Genomic DNA, 21348 nt, shown 5'->3' on the forward strand with positions numbered 1-21348 from the left:
AAATAATAAAATATCTAGGAATAAATGTCACCAAGGAGGACAAGGACTTATACACTGAAAACCACAAAACATTGCTGAAAAAAAATTAAAGAAGACCTAAATAAATAGAAAAACATTTCACTATCATAGATTAGAAGACAATATTATTAAGATGCCAATTGTATTAGGCCATTCTTAGATTGCTATAAAGAAATAGCTGAGACTGCGTAATTTGTAAAGAAAAGAGGCTTAATTGGCTCATGGTTCTGCAGGCTGTACAGGAAGCACAGTGCTACACATCTGCTCAGCTTCTGGGAAGGCTCAGGGAGCTTTTACTCATGGCAGAAGGTGAAGCAAGAGTAGGCACATCACATGGCAAGAGCAAGAGCAAGAGAGTGTGTGGAGGAAGATGTCACACACTTTTAAACAGTCAGATCTTTCAAGTACTCACTCACTACTGCAAGGACAACATCAAGGGGATAGCACTAAGCCAGTCATGAAAAATCCATTCCCATGATCCAGTCACCTTCCACCTGGCCCCACCTCCAGCACTGGGGATTACAATTCAACATGAGATTCTGGGGGAACAATATCCAAACTATATCAGCAATGTTCCCCAAATTGATCTACATATTGATCCAATCTCTGTCAAATTCTGTCATTTTGGCAGAAATAGATGAGCTGATTCTAAAATTCATAGGGAATTGATAAAGATGGAGAATATCCTAAAACAAAGATGGAAAAAGAAGAACAAAGTAGGAAAACACACAGTTCCCAATTTCAAAACTTACAACAAAGCTACAGTAATCACAACAGTGTGGTATTGGCATAAGGATAGACAGATCAATAGAGTAGAACTGAGAGTCCAGAAATAAATTCTTACTTCTATAGCTAATTGGTTTTCAACAAGTTTGTCAAGGCCATTAAATGAGGAAAGAATCGTCTCTTCAACAAATGGTGTTGAGACAACTGAATATTCACATGCAAAACAATGAAATCAAACCCCTACCTTACACCATATGTAAAAATTAATTTGAAATTGATCAAAGACCTAAATGTAAGAATAAAAATGATAAAACTTTTAGAATAAAACGTAAGTATATGTCTTCTTGACCTTTAACTAGTTTTCTTAAATATGACACCCAAAGCACAAGCAACAAAAGAAAAAATAGACAAATTGAATTTCAAAATAACGGGCTTTTGCACATCAAGGAAACTATCAAGAAAGCGTAAATGATAACCTACAGAATGGGAGAAAATATTTGCAAACATATATCTGGTAAAGGCCTAGTATCCAGAACAGAAAAAAGAATTCTTCCCCTTCCTCGCCCTGCCCCGGCCTCCATTCCCTCCCAGGATCGCTTTGACGAGCGGCTAGGTGCGCTGCGGCGGCAGCACTTTCCACGGCAGGAGCTGGAGCTGGGCTCTAGTGCGCGCGCAGCTGGGCCGCCCGAGCCGGAGGGACTGGTTGGTTGAGGGAGAAAGGGAGGGAATCCCGGGCTGCCCAACCGCATGTTCAGCCTGCTCGCTCCTGCAGGGCAGCCCTTCGGCTCTCTGCGTGGGGAGCTGAGTCCCGGGTTGTTGAGGCGGGGGTCCCCTAAGACCGCTACCGGCCCCTCGGCGCTGACGGGCTCGCGAGGGGCTCACCCTCCGAAGGCAGCCTCGCCGAAGGCAGACGCGGCCCGGACTTGGTCCTGCACAGCGGGCGCGGAGCAGCGCAGCGGGAGGACGCGAGAGGTGTTGCCCTCCCCCCGGAGTTGGAAGCGCCTTAGTCGGGTCCAAAATGCCCAAGAAGACGCCGACGCCCATCCAGCTGACCCCAGCCCCCGACGGCTCCAGCCGTGGTTAACGGGACCAGCTCTGCGGAAACCAATTTGGAGGCCTTGCAGAAGAAGCTGGAAGAGCTAGAGCTTGACGAGCAGCAGCGAAAGCACCTTGAGGCCTTTCTTACCCAGAAATAGAAGGTGGGAGAACTAAAGGATGACGACTTTGAGAAGATCAGTGAGTTGGGGGCTGGCAATGGCGGTGTGGTGTTCAAGGCTTCCCACAAGCCTTCTGGCCTGGTCGTGGCCAGAAAGCTAATTCATCTGGAGATCAAACCTGCAATCCGGAACCAGATCATAAGGGAGCTGCAGGTTCTTCATGAGTGCAACTCTCCGTACATCGTGGGCTTCTGTGGTGCATTCTACAGTGAGAGGCGAGATCAGTATCTGCAGGTAGCACATGGATGGAGATTCCCTGGATCAAGTCCTGAAGAAAGCGGGAAGAATTCCTGAACAAATTTTAGAAAAAGTTAGCATTGCTGTAATAAAAGGCCTGACATATCTGAGGGAGAAGCACAAGATCATGCACATAGATGTCCAGCCCTCCCACATCATAGTCAGGTCCCGTGGGGAGATCAAGCTCTGTAACTTTGGGGTCAGTGGGCAGCTCATCGACTCCATGGCCAACTCCTTCATGGGCCCAAGGTCCTACATGTCGCCAGAAAGATTCCAGGGGACTCATTACTCTGTGCAGTCAGACATCTGGAGCATGGGACTCTCTCCGGTAGAGATGGCGGTTGGGAGGTATCCCATCCCTTCTCCAGATGCCAAGGAGCTGGAGCTGATGTTTGGGTGCCAGGTGGAGGGAGATGCGGCTGAGACCCCACCCAGGCCAAGGACCCCAGGGAGGCCTCTTAGCTCATATGGAATGGACAGCCGACCTCCCGTGGCAATTTTTGAGTTGTTGGATTACATAGTCAACGAGCCTCCTCCAAAACTGCCCAGTGGAGTGTTCAGTCTGGAATTTCAAGATTTTGTGAATAAATGCCTAATTAAAAACCCCGTAGAGAGAGCAGATTTGAAGCAACTCATGGTTCATGCTTTTATCAAGAGATCTGATGCTGAGGAAGTGGATTTTGCGGGTTGGCTCTGCTCCACCATCGGGCTTAACCAGCCCAGCACACCAACCCATGCTGCTGGCGTCTAAGTGTTTGGGAAGCAGCAAAGAGCAAGTCCCCTGCCCAGTGGTTTGCCATGTCACTTTTGGGCCTCCTTCCCATGCCTGTCTCTGTTTAGATGTGCATTTCACCTGTGACGAAGGATGAAGAACACAGCATGTGCCAAGATTATACTCTTGTCATTTTTAATATTACTGTCTTTATTCTTATTACTATTATTGTTCCCGTAAGTGGATTGGCTTTGTGCTTGGGGCTATTTGTGTGTATGTTGATGATCAAAACCCGTGCCAGGCTGAATTACAGTGAAATTCTGGTGACTGTGGGTAGTCATTCTTACAATTGCACTGCTGTTCTTGCTCCATGACTGGCTGTCTGCCTGTATTTTCGGGATTCTTTCACATTTGGTGGTACTTTATTCTTGCTGGGCATACTTTCTCTCTGAGTAGGAGGGAGCTTTGTGAGATCCTTCACAGGCAGTGCATGTGAAGCATGCTTTGCTGCTGTGAATATGAGCATCAGAAAGTGTACATCGTGTTATTTTATTATTATTTGCTTTTCATGTAGAATTCAGCAGTTTACATCCAAATCTAGCCAGAGCACTTCACTGCCATGATAGCTGGGGCTTCACCAGTCTGTCTACTGTGACGATCTGTAGACTTCCGGTTGTATTTCTACATTTATTTTCAATATACTGTGTGGGATACTCAGTGGTATGTCTCTTTAAGTTTTGATTGTCTCTTAAGTGGTGAAATTATTTTGAATGTCACAAATTGATCAAGGCATTAAAATGTCAGATTTATCTTTCCCCATATCCAAGTACCAATGCTGCTATAAACGACACGTACAGTGCCTAATATTGTATGAAAATCCTTTTAACCATTTTAACCAAGATGTTTAACAAATCTAATCTCTTATTCTAATAAATATACTATGAAGTTTAAAAAAAAGGATGGAAGCTAAAAAAAGGAAAAGAAAAGAAAAAGAATTCTTACAACTCGAAAAGACAAGGACTTGAGTAGATATGTTGTTGGTGAAAATGTAAATGGTGCAGCCACTGTAGAAAACACTTTGGTTGTTCCTCAAAAAGCTAAACATAGAACTACCACACAACCGAGCAATTCCACTCCCAGGTATATATCTAAGAGAACTGAACACGAATGTTCGAATAGAAACTACACATAAATGTTCACAGCAGCATTATTCACAATAGCCAAAAGGTAGAAACAACCTAAATATTCATCAACTGTTGAATGGATAAACAAAATGTGGTATATCCATACCACAGATTACTATTCAGCCATTAAAATGTACAGAGTGTGTTACCTGCTACAACAAGACAAAGCTTGAAAACAAATGAAAGAAGCCAGACACGAAAGGCTTATCATATTACATGATTCTATTTATATGAAATGTCCAAAGTATGGAAGTCCACAGAGACAGAAAACCAATTAGTGATCACCAGGGTCTGGTAGGAGGGGTACAAAGGAAGTGACTGCTTAATAAATATGGGGTTTCTTTTTGGAGTATTGAAAATGTTCTACATTTTTTTTTTTTCTGGTAGAGATGAAGTCTCTCTATGTTTCCCAAAATTAGCCAGCCATAGTGGTGCATTCCTGTGGTCCCACCTAGTCAGGAGGCTAAGGCCTGAGCCTGGGAGGTCGAAGCTGAAGTGAGCCTTCACTTCACACCACTGCACTCCAGCCTGGGTAACAGTGAGATCCTGTCTTTAAAAAGAAAGAAGAGAGGGAGAAAAGAAAGAGAAAAAACAGAGATGGAAGAAAGAGACAGAAAGGAAGGAAGGAAGGAAAGAAAGAGAAAGAAAGGAGGGAGGAAGGGAGGGGAGGGGAGGGAGGGGAGAGAGAAAGAAAAAAGAAAAGGAAGGAAAGAAAAAGAAAGAGAAAAGAAAGAAAAAGAGAAAGAAAGAAAAAGAAAGAAAGAAGGAAAGAAAAAGAAAGAAAGAAAGAGAAAAGAAAAGAAAGAGAGGGAGGGAGGGGAGGGGAAGGGAGGGCAGGGGAGAGAGGAAGGAAAGAGAGAGAGGGAAGGAAGGAAGCAAGGAAATGTTTTAGAATTAGTAGTTGCAGTAGCACAATCTGTGTATGTACTAGAAGCCACTAAATTGGCATACCTTAAAATGGTTAAAATGGGGAATGTATGTTATGTGAATTTTACCTCAATTTAAGGTGTGTCTGTGTACCATCGGATTATGTTATTCAACCTATGAATAACAGTCCATAAACCAGATTTAACACCCAGCTCCAACCAAATCCAAATCCAACCATTTGAATGAGGGCAAAAATTTTAGCCTCTGAGTCTCAGTTTTGCATATAAAAATGGGGTTGATAATAATGCCTGCCTTATAGAGTCCTTAGGATTAAATGAGCTAACGAAAGTAAAGAATATATCATGAGCCCTAGAATATAATAAATTCTCAACAAATACATAAACAGATGCACAGAAAATAGATAGCTATGGCTGGGTACAGTGGCTCATGCCTAGAATCCCAGCACTTTGGGAGGCCGAGGTGGGAGGATCACTTGAGTCCAGGAGTTTGAGATCAGCTTGGACAACATAGTGAGACCCTGTCTCTATAAAATAATGATAATAATAAAATGGCATCAGCAGTGGCTGGGCAAGTTTATTTGTTGCAAGGAAAGACAAGTGTCATGAGTTTCCACTTTGCATAATGTGTTCACCAAAATTACAGCTCCACGTAACTTCCAGTCTCTTTCCCCATGCAAATATTTCCAAAACCAACTTAAATCTCATCTCAATTAAGCCTTTCCAGTCACCCAAGCTGAAGATACCTCCTCTTCCACTGAGCTTCTCAGAAAAAGAAAAAAGAAATGAAGCAAAAAGAAAAGGTACCGCCAGGTGCAATGGCTCATGCCAGCAGTTCGAGACCAACCTGGGCAACAAGGTAAGACCTTGTCCGTGTAAAAACTAAATAAACAAATATTAAAAAAAAGAAAAGGCACTAATTTAAAAACCTCTGTCTCCTACTGTAACCTCTTTCCTTTGACATCACTTTCTCCATTTCCTCCCACATTTCTTTGACCTCATCAACATCCCAAAAACAATGACATTTCTACTTTTTTTTACCCAGCACATTCCTTCTCATCAAGCTACAATTCCATAGTCTAGCAAATGCATTTACTGTCTTACAAATACCTTCAGCTCCTTGACCTTCTCCTTCCACAGCAGAACCTGAACTCTGCACAGATCCAATATCCACCTTACCTCCTCTATGCCTTGAACTTGAAACATTGGTTATTACTGGAGAAAAACACCCAGTTAAGCAGAATGGTAACAGGTCAAATTAATAGTGACCAACCTCAAATTTACACTCAACCATGCCCAGAAATTTTCTTAAATTTCCTCTACTAAACCCTTCTCCCATTCTCCATTAGGATTTCATACCTCTCCACTCCACTAAAACTCTGACGTCCTGTTCCATGTAGCCTCAATTGATCATTCCTCACACTTCATGAAGAATACAGAACCCATCAAGTACCAAATCATCCCTCGTATTTTAACCACCAATTCTCCATCTTCAACTACAGTCTTCTTTTTCCTTCTATTACATAGAAATGCCTTTCCCATAATGAAAGTCATACTTCTCCATCTCTGCTCTAGATTCAATCCTCTTTTCACTCAGGGCCTTGCCATGCACCAAGGTGTGAATATGGTGATCCGGGGGTTTTCTTTTACTTTTACATAAGTGATTATGGGGCCAGGCATGGTGGCTCATGCCTGTAATCTCAGCACTTTGGGAGGCCGAGGTCAGAGGATCACTTGAGTCCAGGAGTTTGAGACCAGCCTGGGCAACAAAATGAGACCCCCATCTCTAAAAATAAATAAATACAATATAATAAAAGAAGCTACCATGGATTACTTACATGGTTTTTAAGGAAGAAATTAAGAGGGAGATGTAATCCGTTGTCATCAGAGAGTTCTGGCATCCTTGGAGAGGCTCTAACACTACATTGTCATTTCGGGTCAACATTCAGCCACCAATTCGATTTTGGGGTAGGAATAGAAACTAAATTCTGCAGCCAGGTGCGGTGGCTCACACCTGTAATCCCAGCAACTTGGGAGGCCAAGGCAGGCAGATCATGAGGTCAGGAGATCGAGACCATCCTGGCCAACACAGTGAAACCCCGTCTCTACTAAAAATACAAAAATTAGCCAGGTGTGGTGGCACGCGCCTGTAGTCCCAGCTACTCAGGAGGCTGGGGCAGGAGAATGGCATGAACCCGGGAGGCGGAGGTTGCGGTAAGCTGAGATCACGCCATTGCACTCCAGCCTGGCAACAGAGCGAGACTGTCTCAAAAAAAAAAAAAAAAAAAAAAAAAATTCTGCCCACCAGAGAAACTGAGTAAACAAGTCTCATAAAGATCATAGGAAGTGCTACAGAATGTAGTTAACTATCTCTTGTGAAATAACAGGCCATATATCTCAAGCCTCTCCCATAGCTGACTTAATTGTTGCTAATTTTCTAATTTACCTAAATCACAAAAGTGAAATCAGAGAGATTACCTAACGACTGATCTGTTCAAAGACGAGTGAATTCAAAAGGCTTCAGCAGCATTGGAGAGCCTCGGGTGTGGGGAGGGCTCACCTCCGCAGGGTGTGGGGAGGGCTCACCTCCGCAGGGCCACTTTTTCTTGTCAGCGAATCACACAGTCAAATTACAGGAGAAAGTGACAGGAATTCGGCTAAATTCCAACTCCCGGCCTCAGAAGGTTATTCATCAACCCTGCAGCAGCAGCTCTCTGTCTGGCAGGGGAGGTTTCCTCTAATTATGTATCGCTCCCTGCGGGCCACCCGGCAGGACCTTTATTTTCTTCACAGTTATTAATCAGCTATCCAGTGTTAACAAGAAGATCAGATCCAGAAGTATGCAAATCCACCCTCAATTCTTTCTCCTAATCACTCGGCAGGCCACCTTAGGAGCTCGCTAATGAGCTGACCATCTAAAAGCCTCCTGCTAACTACCAAGTCTCCTATTCTTAATGATCACTTCCAAAATGGGATATTTTTGTTTCAAATACATAGGCCTATTCAATACCCTGAAATATATAACTTTTCAGCAACTTTCTGGCAAAACTTATCTAAATTAGGCAATGCTAAAACTGACTAAATTATAATAAAACCGAAGAAATGTCCAATGGGGAATTCAAATTCAACACCTGGGGACCTTCCTAACCCCAGAGACTGAGTCCCAATCTTCGTTACTTTTTTTTTTTTTTTTTTTTTGAGCAGCGTCGCACTCTGTCGCCCAGGCTGGGGTGCAGTGGGGTGATCTCGGCTCACTGCAACCTTGCTGATACCACTCCAATGACTGGAGGAATACCAGGGTCCTCGGTCTCGTGCCGGTTTAAATAAAATGGACACACGTGGAGTGGTTTTAAGGATCGAAAAGTTTCATAGGCAAGAAAGAAGGAAGAAGAAAACAGCTCCCCCGTATAGAGACAGAGGGAGGGGTATTCAAACAAAGAGAAAACTCCGTGTGCAGCGGAAAAGTGGCTGCGGCTGCTTATAGGAAGAGGCCGGAGGAGGTGGTGTCTGATTTCCATAGGGCCCACCAGGTGTGTCATTTACATAACCCGAGAAAAACCTGGCCCTCCCACCTTAGCCCCATAACATACAAATGCAGGTCGCCATGATGTTCTGAACACATGGTGTTATCTGGAGGTGGCCATGACAATTGCTACACCTGGTGACAAGGAAAAGACGGCAGGAATCGCCATATTGAGTGAACCCAGTTTCTAATGGCCTGCATGTGCATATTAAAGTTTGCTGGCCCAACCCTTCAAGCCACCATTTCTGTTAGAGAAGAGATGGTTCAGGGATTGTTTCTTATTCCAGGAAAATTTCCACTGAGAACATTTACCCTTACTATCTGCCTAAAAATTATTTCTTAATAACTCCTGTATCATCACCTCCTGGGTTTAAGTGATTCTCCTGCCTCAGTCTTCCAAGTAGCTGGGATTACAGGTGGCCACCACCATGCCCGGCTAATTTTTGTATTTTTAGTAGAGACAGAGTTTCAACCATGTTGGCCAAACTGGTCTCAAACTCCTGACCTCAGGTGATCCTCCTGCCTCAGCCTCCCAAAGTGCTCACAGGCATGAGCCACTGCACCCAGCCCCAATCTGTGTTTCTATTATCAAAGTCTCATCCTTTGAATGTGTCTTCCTCTAACAACTTCAAAATAGGATCCCTGTTCTGAAGTGAGTATTACATTGAGCCTTACTAAACTACTAATCTAATAATTTTTTATCTACAAACATGGCGATTGTCAGGCCTCTGAGCCCAAGCTAAGCCATCATATCCCCTGTGACCTGCACGTACACATCCCGATGGCCAGTTCCTGCCTTAACTGATGACATTCCACCACACAAGAAGTGAAAATGGCCTGTTCCTGCCTTAACTGATGACATTGTCTTGTGAAATTCCTTCTCCTGGCTCATACTGGCTCAAAAGCTCCCCTACTGAGCACCTTGTGACCCCCACTTCTGCCCACCAGAGAACAACCCCCCTTTGACTGTAATTTTCCTTTATCTACCCAAATCCTATAAAACGGCCCCACCCTTATCTCCCTTCGATGACTCTCTTTTCGGACTCAACCCACCTGCACCCAGGTGATTAAAAGCTTTATTGCTCACACAAAGCCTGTTTGGTGGTCTCTTCACACGGACACGCATGAAAGCGATTTTGTGGTTCAACTTAATATACTGGCCCTCAGAGTCTTTTGGAAAGGGATTGAGTTTTTTTAAGCATACAAATAAAGAATAATAATAATAAATGTAATAACTAACATTATTGAATCATTCATTTAATCCTCACAACATTTAACACTCTCATTTCACAGATGTGAAAACTGAGCATAAAGAAGTTGAGTAAGGCCGGGCACAGTGGCTCATGCCTGTAATCCCAGAGGCCAAGGTGAGAGGATCGCTTGAGGCCAGGAGTTCAAGACCAGCCTGGGCAACATAGTGAGATGTTTCTATAAAAACATTTTTTTTATTATTTGTTTTTAGTTTTTAAAAATTAGTGCACACATGTAGTACCATCTACTTAGGAGACTGAATAGGAGATCACTTGAGCATGGGATATTGAGGCTGCAATGAGCCAAGAATGCACTACTGCACTCCAGCCTCAGTGACAGAGCAAGACCCTGTCTCAAAAAAAAAAAAAAAAAAATGTTGAGTACTCTTCTCAAGGTCACAGACTGGCAAAGGCTAGATTCAACACAGGCTTGTCTGATACACAGGCGTTAACCACTGTGCTGTATTTCCCGAAAAGTTTCTGTTGATAATGAAGGGACTCCCTCTGACCCCATATACTTTTCTAGGCATTGAAACTTTTACTTCTTCCACTGAGATCCCATAAGGGATAAAGTTGCACATGGGCACTAAGGGTGAGTCTGCTGTATGCAAAACAGGTATTGTGTGGGTGCACACATGTGCACATGCAGCATGCTCCTGTGGAAGTGTGTGCCATGTATGGAAATTAGGCTATGATCGTATGGTATGGACAACGACCTTTGATAGATTAGAATACTGAAGATTTCTAATTTTATGAAGAGGACAGACTCAATGTCTTGAAAACTCTCCCACCATTAACACAGAGGAATGCCAGATGTAACATCCATTTGAATGCATAGGAACCAGCTGCGGTGGCTCATGCCACCCCATCTCTACTAAAACTACAAAAATTAGCCAGGCATGGTGGTACGTGCCTGTAATCCCAGCTAATCAGGAGGCTGAGGCAAGAGAATCACTTGAACCTGGGAGGCAGAGGTTGCAGTGAGCCGAGATTGCACCACTGCACTCCAGCCTGGGTGACAGAGTGAGACTCTGTGGAAAAAAAAAAAAAAAGTAAAAACATTTGAATGCATAGTTAAGCTTACAAGAAAGTAAGAGAAATCCCCAGAGCTCAGCAATGAAGATTTGGTTTCTGAAAACCAGAGCATTATGCGAGTGAGCTGATGTGGCAACTAACCTGGATTGGTCGGGTTTATCTCCAACTTGCGAAACGTTAGGAATTTGGTTTTAACATGTACCCAATGATAAAGTGAAAGACCTTGAGACTGCCAAGTAGGAAGCTGAAGTAAGACCCACCCATCCTCCCTCCCCTGACTCCACATACAGCACAGGAAGAGTGGACTAGAAAAATATCTCTCTACCAGCATAACGAAATGATGTAGAAGTTGTCTCTTCTGGCCTACCTAGACTCTGAATAGAAAAAGAAAAAAAAAGAAAAAAAATTAGTTTCCTCATCGGAAAGTCAATTATGGGTCAATGCCATGTGAGGACCCAGGAACCCCCAAGCCAAAAAATTAACACATAAATAGATCCTAGGATGGCTACATCACTGGAGCACCTGGCAGAAGAAAACCACACAGGAGGGACACACTCACCACCATTCTTACAAATAGAGCCCTGCTGAAGATGAACTCATAACATACAATCACACAACTCAGTACTTAATAATCCATCATGAGCAAGAGCCAGCAGAAATAACAAGCATGTAATAAAGTTCATTAGACTCTCAGAGCTTCAGGTTCCTGAATAATCAAATGAAGATGATAAAACAATTAAAAACATAAAGGAGAAAAGTAAACATAGAAGACAGTATAGAAAGGAAAAAAAAACTTCTGAAATGAAAAATGGAATCACTGAAACAGAAAACCCGTTAGTCAAATTTGGCATCAGCTTAGACACAACTGAAAAGAGAAGAGTAGACTATGATAGGGCTCAGGAAATTGCCCAGAATGCAAAAGAAAGAAAACACGGAAAGGGTTCAAGAGAGTTTAAGAGACACAGAAGAGAGAATGAGAAAATAAATATATATCTAATTGGAATTCCAGCAGTAACAAAGAGATGTGAGAGAGGTAATATTCAAAGAACAAATGGCTGAGAATTTTCTAGAATTAATGAAAGACATGAATCCTCAGATTCAGGAAGTATAATACAAAAAGTACCAAGTGGGAAATACAGAAATAAATCTATACCTTGTCACATTATAATAAACAGCAAAACACCAAGACAACAAGAAAATTTTAAACACCAAAAAAAAAAGTAGATTACCTACAAAGGAATGACAAACAGCAGACTTAACAACAACAGAAACCAAAAACACAATATCTTCAAAGTGTAAAATTATAATTATCATCTAGGATTCTCTGCAGATAAAGGAGATAAACTATCACTAAAGAATGAAGGCAAACTAAAGACATTTCAAAGCAAACAAAGAATAAGAGAGTTGACCTCTGTCAAACTTTGGCTGAGAGGAATCCTAAAAGACATAATTTAGGAAGAAGGAAAAGAGGGCTGAGTGCAGTGGCTCACGCCTATAATCCCAGCACCTTGGGAAGCTAGGGCAGGAGGATTGCTTGAGGCCAGGAGTTCCAGACCAGCCTGGGCAACACAGCAAGACCCTGTCTCTACAGAAATATTTAAAAATTACCCTGGCATGGCAGCATGCACCTGTAGTCCCAGCTACTCAGGAGGCTGAGATGAAAGGACCGCTTCAGCCCAGGAATTCCGGGCTATAGTGAACCATGATCACGCCACTGCACTCCAATTTGGGCCACAGAGAGAGATCCTGTCTCTAAAATGGGAGGGAACAGAGAGAGAGGGAGGGAGGGAGGGAGCCCATAGGAAAGGAATAAGATGCAAATGTGTCAAATGTGGGTAAATCTAAATAAGCATTGCTCATATAAAACAATAAAAAGTAACAAATTTGTGGAGGAAACAAAACATTGTGAAACTAGAATATTAGCTATGAATAACCTATTATTGGGACTGTTTCAAGAATAAAGATTATTTTCTAGTTCTAGAGGAGGCTGGTGATGCTGATCAATTTCAGCCTGTCTTAAATCAAGACGCAAGTTAAATGTAAGAAATAGAAATTGAATGCATGATGTCGTTAGTTAAAAAGAAAAATGTGAATTTAAAAAATCACACTTAAAGCAAGACAAAAAAGGAGCAAAGAAAAAGCATAGTAAATAGAAAGCACAAAAGAGGACAGGAAGAAATCTAAACATGTAAATAATTGCAATAAATGCAAATGGATAAAATTCATTATTAATAGAGCATCAGCCTTTCAGAATGCATGTATGGCTGGGTATGGTGGTTCACGCCTGTAATCCCAGCACTTTGGGAGGCCGAGGCAGGGAGATCACCTGAGGTCAGGAGTTCGAGACAATCCTGGCCAACATGGTGAAACACCGTCTCTATTAAAAATACAAAAATTAGCCAGGTGTGGTGGCGCAAACCTGTAATCCCAACTACTTGGAAGGCTAAGGCACAAAAATCGCTTGAGTCCAGGAGACGTAGGTTGCAGTGAGCTGAAATCACGCCACTGCACTCCAGCCTAGGTGACAAAGCGAGACTCCATTTCAAAAAAAAGGTTTTAATTAAAAAATTAAAATGCAGGCATAAGCTGCTTACTAGAGACACAGTGGAATACAGAAAAGTTACAACTAAAGATGTAAAAATATATTACAAGTAAATATCATCAAAACTACTGATAGAGCTATGTTAATATTTTAAATAAGACTTTAAGTCCAAAAGAATTATTATGAAAAAGTAGATGAAAGATACACCATCAAAAACATATAACAATTCTGAACATGTACTCAACTAATAACAGTATCAGAATATGAAGTAAACATGGGTAAAATTACAAGGAAAGTTTTTAAACCCATTGTGAAACTGGGAAATTTTAACAAAAGTACCTCAATAGTTAATAAAGCAAATGGACAAAAAAAAAAAGTAAACAGAGGTCGGGCACGGTGGCTGATGCCTGTAATCCCAGCACTTTGGGAGGCCAAGGTGGGCAGATCAATTGAGGTCAGGAGTTCGAGACCAGCCTGGCCAATGTGGTGAAACCCCGTCTCTACTAAAAATACAAAAATTGGCCAGGCATGGTGGCAGGCGCCTGTAATCCCAGCTACTCTACTTGGGAGGCTGAGGCAGGAGAATTGCTTCAACCGGGGAGGCAGAGTTCGCAGTGAGCCGACATTGTGCCACTGCACTCCACCCTGGGCGACGGAAAAAGAAAACACACATATATATATATATATAATATATTATATATCAGATTATATAATATACTATAATAGTTATAGAATAATGATTGTAATACATAAATATAATAGATATATAGATATAGATAGTCTATATACACAAACACATATATATACCGTATCAAGCTAATTTATTTTTTTCTCTGATTTTCCTTTTTTTCTTTTTTTTTATATTTTTTTATTATACTTTAAGTTCTAGGATACATGTGCACAACATGCAGGTTTGTTACATATGTATACATGTGCCATGTTGGTGTGCTGCACCCATTAACTCGTCATTTACATTAGGTATATCTCCTAATGCTATCCCCCCTCCCCAATTTATTTATTAACATATATAAAATATATAAAGTGTGTGTGTGTGTATATATATACCACAGACAAAAATCAGCAAGTACATGTGCTATTAAAACATAAACAGAATACTTTAGAGTATTTGAACATGTATTTGGTCTCAAAGTAAATCTCAAAAAGTTTTAACAAGCCAATCCTAACAAGATTCAAATAAACTGGAAACCAATAACAAAAAAGTAACAAAAAAATTATATAAAGAAATGTTAAAATACGCTTCTAAATAACTCTTATTTTTTAATTTACTTTTTAATTGAGACAGAGTTCTCACTCTGTTGCCCATGCTGGAACGCAGTGGTGCAATCTCGGCTCACTGCAGCCTCTGCCACCCAGGTTCAAGCAATTCTTGTGCCTCAGCCTCCCGAGTAGCTGGGACTACAGGTGCACGCCACCACACCAGGCTAAATTTTGTATTTTTAGTAGAGATGGGGTTTCACCATGTAGGCCAGTCTGGTCTTGAACTCCTGACCTCAGGTGATCCACCCGCCTCGGCCTCTCAAAGTGCTGAGATTACAGGTGGGAGCCACCACGCCCTGTCTGAGTAACTCTTAAGTCAAAAAAAAAGTATAATGGAAATTAGAAAATAGTATGCATCAAAATGTATAAGATGCCGCTAAAGTTCTGCTTAGGAAAAAATGCATAGATGTCATTGATCATAATTGAAAAAAATAAAAATGACAATGGGGAGCTAAACTTCGTATATGCTATATATTGCTATGTTACAAGCTAGGCTGAAACTTAGTGGCTTAAAGACATAACAATTTATTATTTCTCCTGAATCTGTAGGATGATGGCTGGGCAGTTATTCTGTTGACCTTACCTGCATGTCCTGATGTGGCTACATTTGTTGGCAGGGACTGGGCTCAGCTGGGATGGCTAGACCTCTGTCTATTTGATTTTATATCCTTAAGGCGGCTAAACTGGCCTTTTTCACATGGCAACATAAATGTCCACAAGGGAATCCCCAATGCAAAGTGCTTATCAAGTCTCTGCTAGCCTCTTATTTGCTTATGCCCTGTAAGCCAGAGAAAGTCACATGGCTGGGCACGGTGGCTCACGCCTGTAATCCCAACACTTTGGGAGGCCGAGGCAAGCAGATGGCTTGAGGTCAGTAGTTCGAGACCAGCCTGGCCAACATGGTGAAACCCCGTCTCTGCTAAAAATACAAAAATTAGCCAGACCTGGTGGCAAGCGCCTGTAATCCCAGCTACCTGGGAGGCTCAGGCAGGAGAATCACTTGAACCCAGGAGGTGGAGGTTGCAGTGAGCCAAGATCACACCATAGCACTCCAGCCTGTGCAACAGAGTGAAACTCCATCTCAAAAAAAAAAAAAAAAAAAGTCATATAGCCAACTCCAGCATCAAGACAGGAAGACTGCAAGGGTTTGGATACTAAAAAGAGAAATTCACTGGAGGCCTTTAATATATAACACTCTCAGCCAGGCACAGTGGCTCACTCCTGTAATTCCAACACTTTGGGAGGCCCAAGCAGTTAGATGGCTTGAGCACAGGAGTTCGAGATCAGCCTAGACAACATGGCAAAACCCCATCTCTACAAAAGATACAAAAATTAGCCAGGTGTGGTGGCACGCACCTGTAGTCCCAGCTACTCAGGAGGCTGAGGTGGGAGGATGGCTTGAGCCTTGGAGGCAGAGGTTGCAGTGAACTGAGATCGTGCCACTGGGCCTGGACGACAGAGCCTGGGCACCCAGCCTGGGCGATAGAGCCACACTTGGCAAAAAAATAATAATAATAAATACATATATATAATATATATACATGCACACATATATAAAACAATCTCTATCACAGTCTTCCCTCCACCTCAATGATTGATACCCCTCCCGCATGCAAGGGGCATTCATCCCCAGTCAGGACTCCGAAGTCTCACTCAATCATGTCATCAGGGACAACGTCCAAGACAACATGATCTGCAAGGTTCAAATGTAGATGATGCTTCTCAAGTCCAACTTCTCTGGATCCAGAGACCCATGTACTAAAAAGACAAGTTATCTGCTCACATACGCACCCAGCATACAATGGTGAGGCAGATATAGGACAGTCACAATAGACACCCCCCTCCAAAAACAAAAAGGAATAATGGAAGGCATATAGTAACCATCAACCCATAGCCAAATTTGATTAAGACCCTGGATTAACCCACTTGGACTGCTATAACAAAATACACAGAAGGGATGGCTTCAGCAATATAATATTTTTAAGCAGCCTTTAATTTTTATTATAAAAAAGTTTGAATTTACACAAAAATACAGAGAATAGTATAGTTAACACATTATGTCTGTCATCTAGCTTCTTTTTTATTTTTCAATAGTTTTTGGGAAACAGGTGGTGTTTGGTTGCATGGAAAAGTTCTTTAGTGGTGATTTCTGAGATTTTGGTGCACCCATCACTCAGGCAGTGTACACTGCACCCAATGTGTAGTCTTTTATCCCTCGGCTCCCTCCCACCCTTTCTCTCGAGTCCCCAGAGTCCATTTTAAAATATGGAATGTTGGCCAGGCGCAGTGGCTCACGCTTGTAATCTCAGCACCTTGGGAGGCCAAGGCAATCAGGTCACTTGAGCTCAAGAGTTCAAGACCAGCCTGGGCAATATGGTGAAACCCCATCTCTACCAAAAATACAAAAAAAAATTAGCCAGGTGTGGTGGCACATGTCTGTGGTCCCAGCTACTTAGGAGGCTGAGGCAGGAGGATCACTTGAACCCAGGAGATGGAGGTTGTAGTGAGCCAAGATTGTGCCACTGCACTCCAGCCTGGGAAACAGAGCAAGACTCCATATATATATATATGGATGTGTGTATATATATGTATATACATGGATGTGTATATACACATATACACATATATGTGTATATACACATATACACATATATGTGTATATACACATATACACATATATGTGTATATACACATATACACATATATGTGTATATACACATATACACATATATGTGTATATACACATATACACATATGTGTATATACACATATACACATATATGTATATATACACATATACACATATATGTATATATACACATACACATATACACATATACGTATATGTATATATACACATATACACATATACGTATATGTGTATATATACACATATACACATATACGTATATGTGTATATATACACATATACACATATATGTATATATACACACATACACATATACACATGTATATATACACACATACACACATATATGTATATATACACACATACACATATACACATATATGTATATACACACATATGTATATATACACATATATGTATATACACACATATGTATATATACACACATGCACATATACACATATATGTATATACACACATATATGTATATATACACACATGCACATATACACATATATGTATATATACACATACACATATACACATATATGTATATATACACACATACACATATGTATATATACACACATACACATATATGTATATATACACATATACATATATGTATATATACACATATACACATATACACATATGTATATATACACATATACACATATACACATATGTATATATACACATATACATATATGTATATGTATATATACACATATATACATATATGTATATATACACATATATACATATATGTATATATACACATATATATACACGTGCACATATGTACATACATGTATATATACACACATATGCACATATACACATATATGTATATACACATGTGTGTATATACATATGTGTGTATGCATATGTGTATATATGCATATACATATATGTATATATACACATATACACATATGTGTATATACACATATATATCTTCAAAAATGTGCATGCCATCCTTGCACAGCCACCACGCTAATCTTCTCTGTATCATTCCAATTTTTAGTATATGTGCTGCCAAAGCAATCACAACAATAGAAATTTATTTCTCAGAGTTCTAGAGGCTGGGAAGTCCAAGATCACAGTGCCAGCCAACTTGATTCCTGGTGAGGGTGCTCCTTCTGGTTTGCAGACAGCTGTAAAGCTCTGGTGTCTCTTCCTCTTCTTATAAGGACACCAGCCCTATTGGATTGGGGCCCCATTCTTATGACCTCATCTAATCTTATTACCTCCTCATAGGCACTGTCTCCAAGCATAGTCACACTGAAGGACAGAGCTTTAACATATGAATTTGAGGGGAGACATAATTCAGGCCATACCAGACACCCTATTCTGGAGGCAGAGAATGTTCCTAGTTTAGGGCCTAGTTTTACATCCTGGGAATGGTTTCCTAATCCACTATTCCTCACGGTTCTGGGCTTCTTCTGGCTCTGTTCTCCAAGAGTTCCTATCTACACAACTGCTTGGTAGAGTGCAATATCTAGTAAGGTGGAAAGTGCCTATAGCCTGTGATCCATAAATTTCAATTCTAGGAAGTAGGCCCACAAGTTACTAACGTTGTGACCTTGAGCAAATAACCTCTCTCTGTGACTTAACTTCCTTCTGTGCCTCAGTTTCCCATCTGTAAAATGGAGAAATAATATTGAGTTCCTCATAGTCCTATTATGAGAATTAAATCAATCGGTACTTGTCAAGTGTTTAGAACAGTGCCTGGCAGTTAATATGCACTATTTTTGAAATAATCTCAACATAGATCTATTTATTTTTTTAAATACTATCCAACAGTAAGAGAATAAATACAATAATTGGGTTAAAGCCATAGAGAAATATTATGAAGCAGTTGAAAGGAATGACCCAGAGGAATGAACATAACTTTACAAACTTATGTAAAGTTGTAATATATTCAAACTATTCTTCACATAATCGTGCATTTGTCTGTAATTAAACTTTTTTAATATTCATGGGAATGATGAACTCCAAAATTAGAATAGTGGTTACCTCTGGGAAAAGAAAGAGACTAATGAGTTTGGGGAGTGATACACAGTGCCTGTAACTATACCTAGTGACTTAGATTCTTCAAAAATAGGGATCTGATATGGCTGGGCACGGTGGCTCACATCTGTAATCCCAGCACTTTCGGAGGCCAAGGCGAGCAGGTCTCTTGAGGTCAGGAGTTCGAGACCAGCCTGGCCAACATTATGAAACCCGTCTCTACTAAAAATGCAAAACTTAGCTGGGCATGGTGGCACACGCCTGTAATCCCAGCTACTTGGGAGTCTCAGGCAGGAGAATCACTTGAACCCGGGAGGCAGAGGTTGCAGTGAGCCAAGAGCACACCACTGCACTCCAGCCTGGGTGACAAGAGCAAGACTCCGTCTCAAAAAATAAATAAAACAAGAATAGGGATCTGATGTGGCTGCGCACAATGGCTCATACCTGTGCTTCCTCCAAATTATGACCCTGTAAGGCTCTGTTTTAAGATAAGCACAGGAGGAAGAGCAGAACACAGAAAGGAAGTTATTAAAGATGGCTTCCTATACTAAGTGTCCATGTGAAGGATATCAAAATCCCAGCACTTTGGGAGGCCAAGGCAGGTCAATCACTTGAGGTCAGGAGTTTGAGACCAGCCTGGACAACATGGTGAAACTCCGTCTCTACTAAAAATACAAAAATTAGCTGGAGTGGTGGCTTGCCTGCAATCCCAGCTATTCAAGAGGCTGAGACACGAGAATTGCTTGAGCTCAGGAGGTGGAGGTTGCAAAAACTCTGTCTCAAAAAAAAAAAAAATAGGGATCTGAAATAGCTATAAGATAGCAGGATATTTGATGTACTATTCTCCATGCTCTTCTCATATTTGATGTATTTTGTAATAAATTTTAAAATTAATAATTATTCACAAGAAAATATATAATTGAGCACTGAGGCTGAATTTCCTGTTTTGGTCTCTGCAGATGCCTGACACACAGAAGAGAGCACTTGGAGTCCAGAAGACCCACCCTTGTTCCACCCTTTCAAAATTTCCATCGTAACTGATGTCACTAGTTCAAGAAAACATCCCAGCAACTGAGCTGGGGAGGAAATTGAATAAGAATGTACTTAAGGGAGGTGGATATAGTGTAAAGTAGGACAGAGATTCTCAACCCTGTTTCCCCTACAGCATACCCGAGAAATGAAAGTCTCATCTGAAACTTACTCCCAAGAGTAAGCAGATATGTTTTTAAAGAGCTACGATTAGCTAGGCCAGGCGCGGTGGCTCACGCCTGTAATCCCAGCACTTCGGGAGGCCATGGCGGGCGGATCACGGGGTCAGGAGATTAAGACCATCCTGGCTAACATGGTGAAACCCTGTCTCTACTAAAAATACAAAAAATTAGCCGGTCGTGGTGGTGGGTGCCTGTAGCCCCAGCTACTCGGGAGGCTGAGGCAGGAGAACGGCGTCAACCCGGGAGGCGGAGCTTGCAGTGAGCCGAGGTTGCGCCACTGCACTGCAGCCTGGGCGACAGAGCGAGACACCGTCTCATTAAAAAAAAAAAAAAAAAAAAGAGCCAAGATTAGCTATGGGTTATGCACCGCTTCATCATCTGCTGTCTACCAGCTATAAGTCCACCTCTTTCTCTTCCTCATATCAGGAGGGAACAAAACCCCTGACCTAAGGCTTGAAAACAGTAAGTCATTGATGTTGGACATCTGACCTTCTGACCAAACTAGACCAGGGAACCAGGCTTGCCTAGCCTAGGGCATGGTTGTGGGTACTGGTGATACCGTCTGTCTCGATACCCTCTGCTGTTTCCTTATTATTTCTTCTTATTCTCTCCCACAAATGCAGTTTTGAGAGTAAATCATCAACCCAGAGGAGGAAAGCATGGGAATAGGGCAAGTTAGGACCCATGAGAATAGACTGAGGGATTGATGATACCACATTCACTGCTGGAGCCAGTCACTAACAGCGGTTGTTAGTGGGGAAGAAAGGGGCGTGGCCAGGAGAGTTTACTATTCCATCCTCCCTCTCCCTTTCTCTCTCTCAATCTCTTTTTTTTTTTTTTTTTTTTTTTTTTGAGATGGAGTCTC

At 41.5% G+C, this 21348-nt stretch overlaps 1 non-coding gene and 1 pseudogene across 1 annotated transcript; one reads left to right on the forward strand and one right to left on the reverse strand.

The window, feature by feature from the left end:
• Positions 1–1747: 1747 nt before the first annotated feature.
• LOC464091 (dual specificity mitogen-activated protein kinase kinase 1-like) lies at positions 1748–3070 on the forward strand (annotated as a pseudogene).
• Positions 3071–18202: 15132 nt separating this feature from the next.
• LOC112204250 (U6 spliceosomal RNA) lies at positions 18203–18310 on the reverse strand. Its single transcript, XR_002937826.1, has one exon. It is a non-coding gene; the product is annotated as a U6 spliceosomal RNA (small nuclear RNA).
• Positions 18311–21348: the final 3038 nt, after the last annotated feature.

Source organism: Pan troglodytes, chromosome 7 (assembly GCF_028858775.2).
Source record: "Pan troglodytes isolate AG18354 chromosome 7, NHGRI_mPanTro3-v2.0_pri, whole genome shotgun sequence".
NCBI classification, from domain to species: domain Eukaryota; kingdom Metazoa; phylum Chordata; class Mammalia; order Primates; family Hominidae; genus Pan; species Pan troglodytes.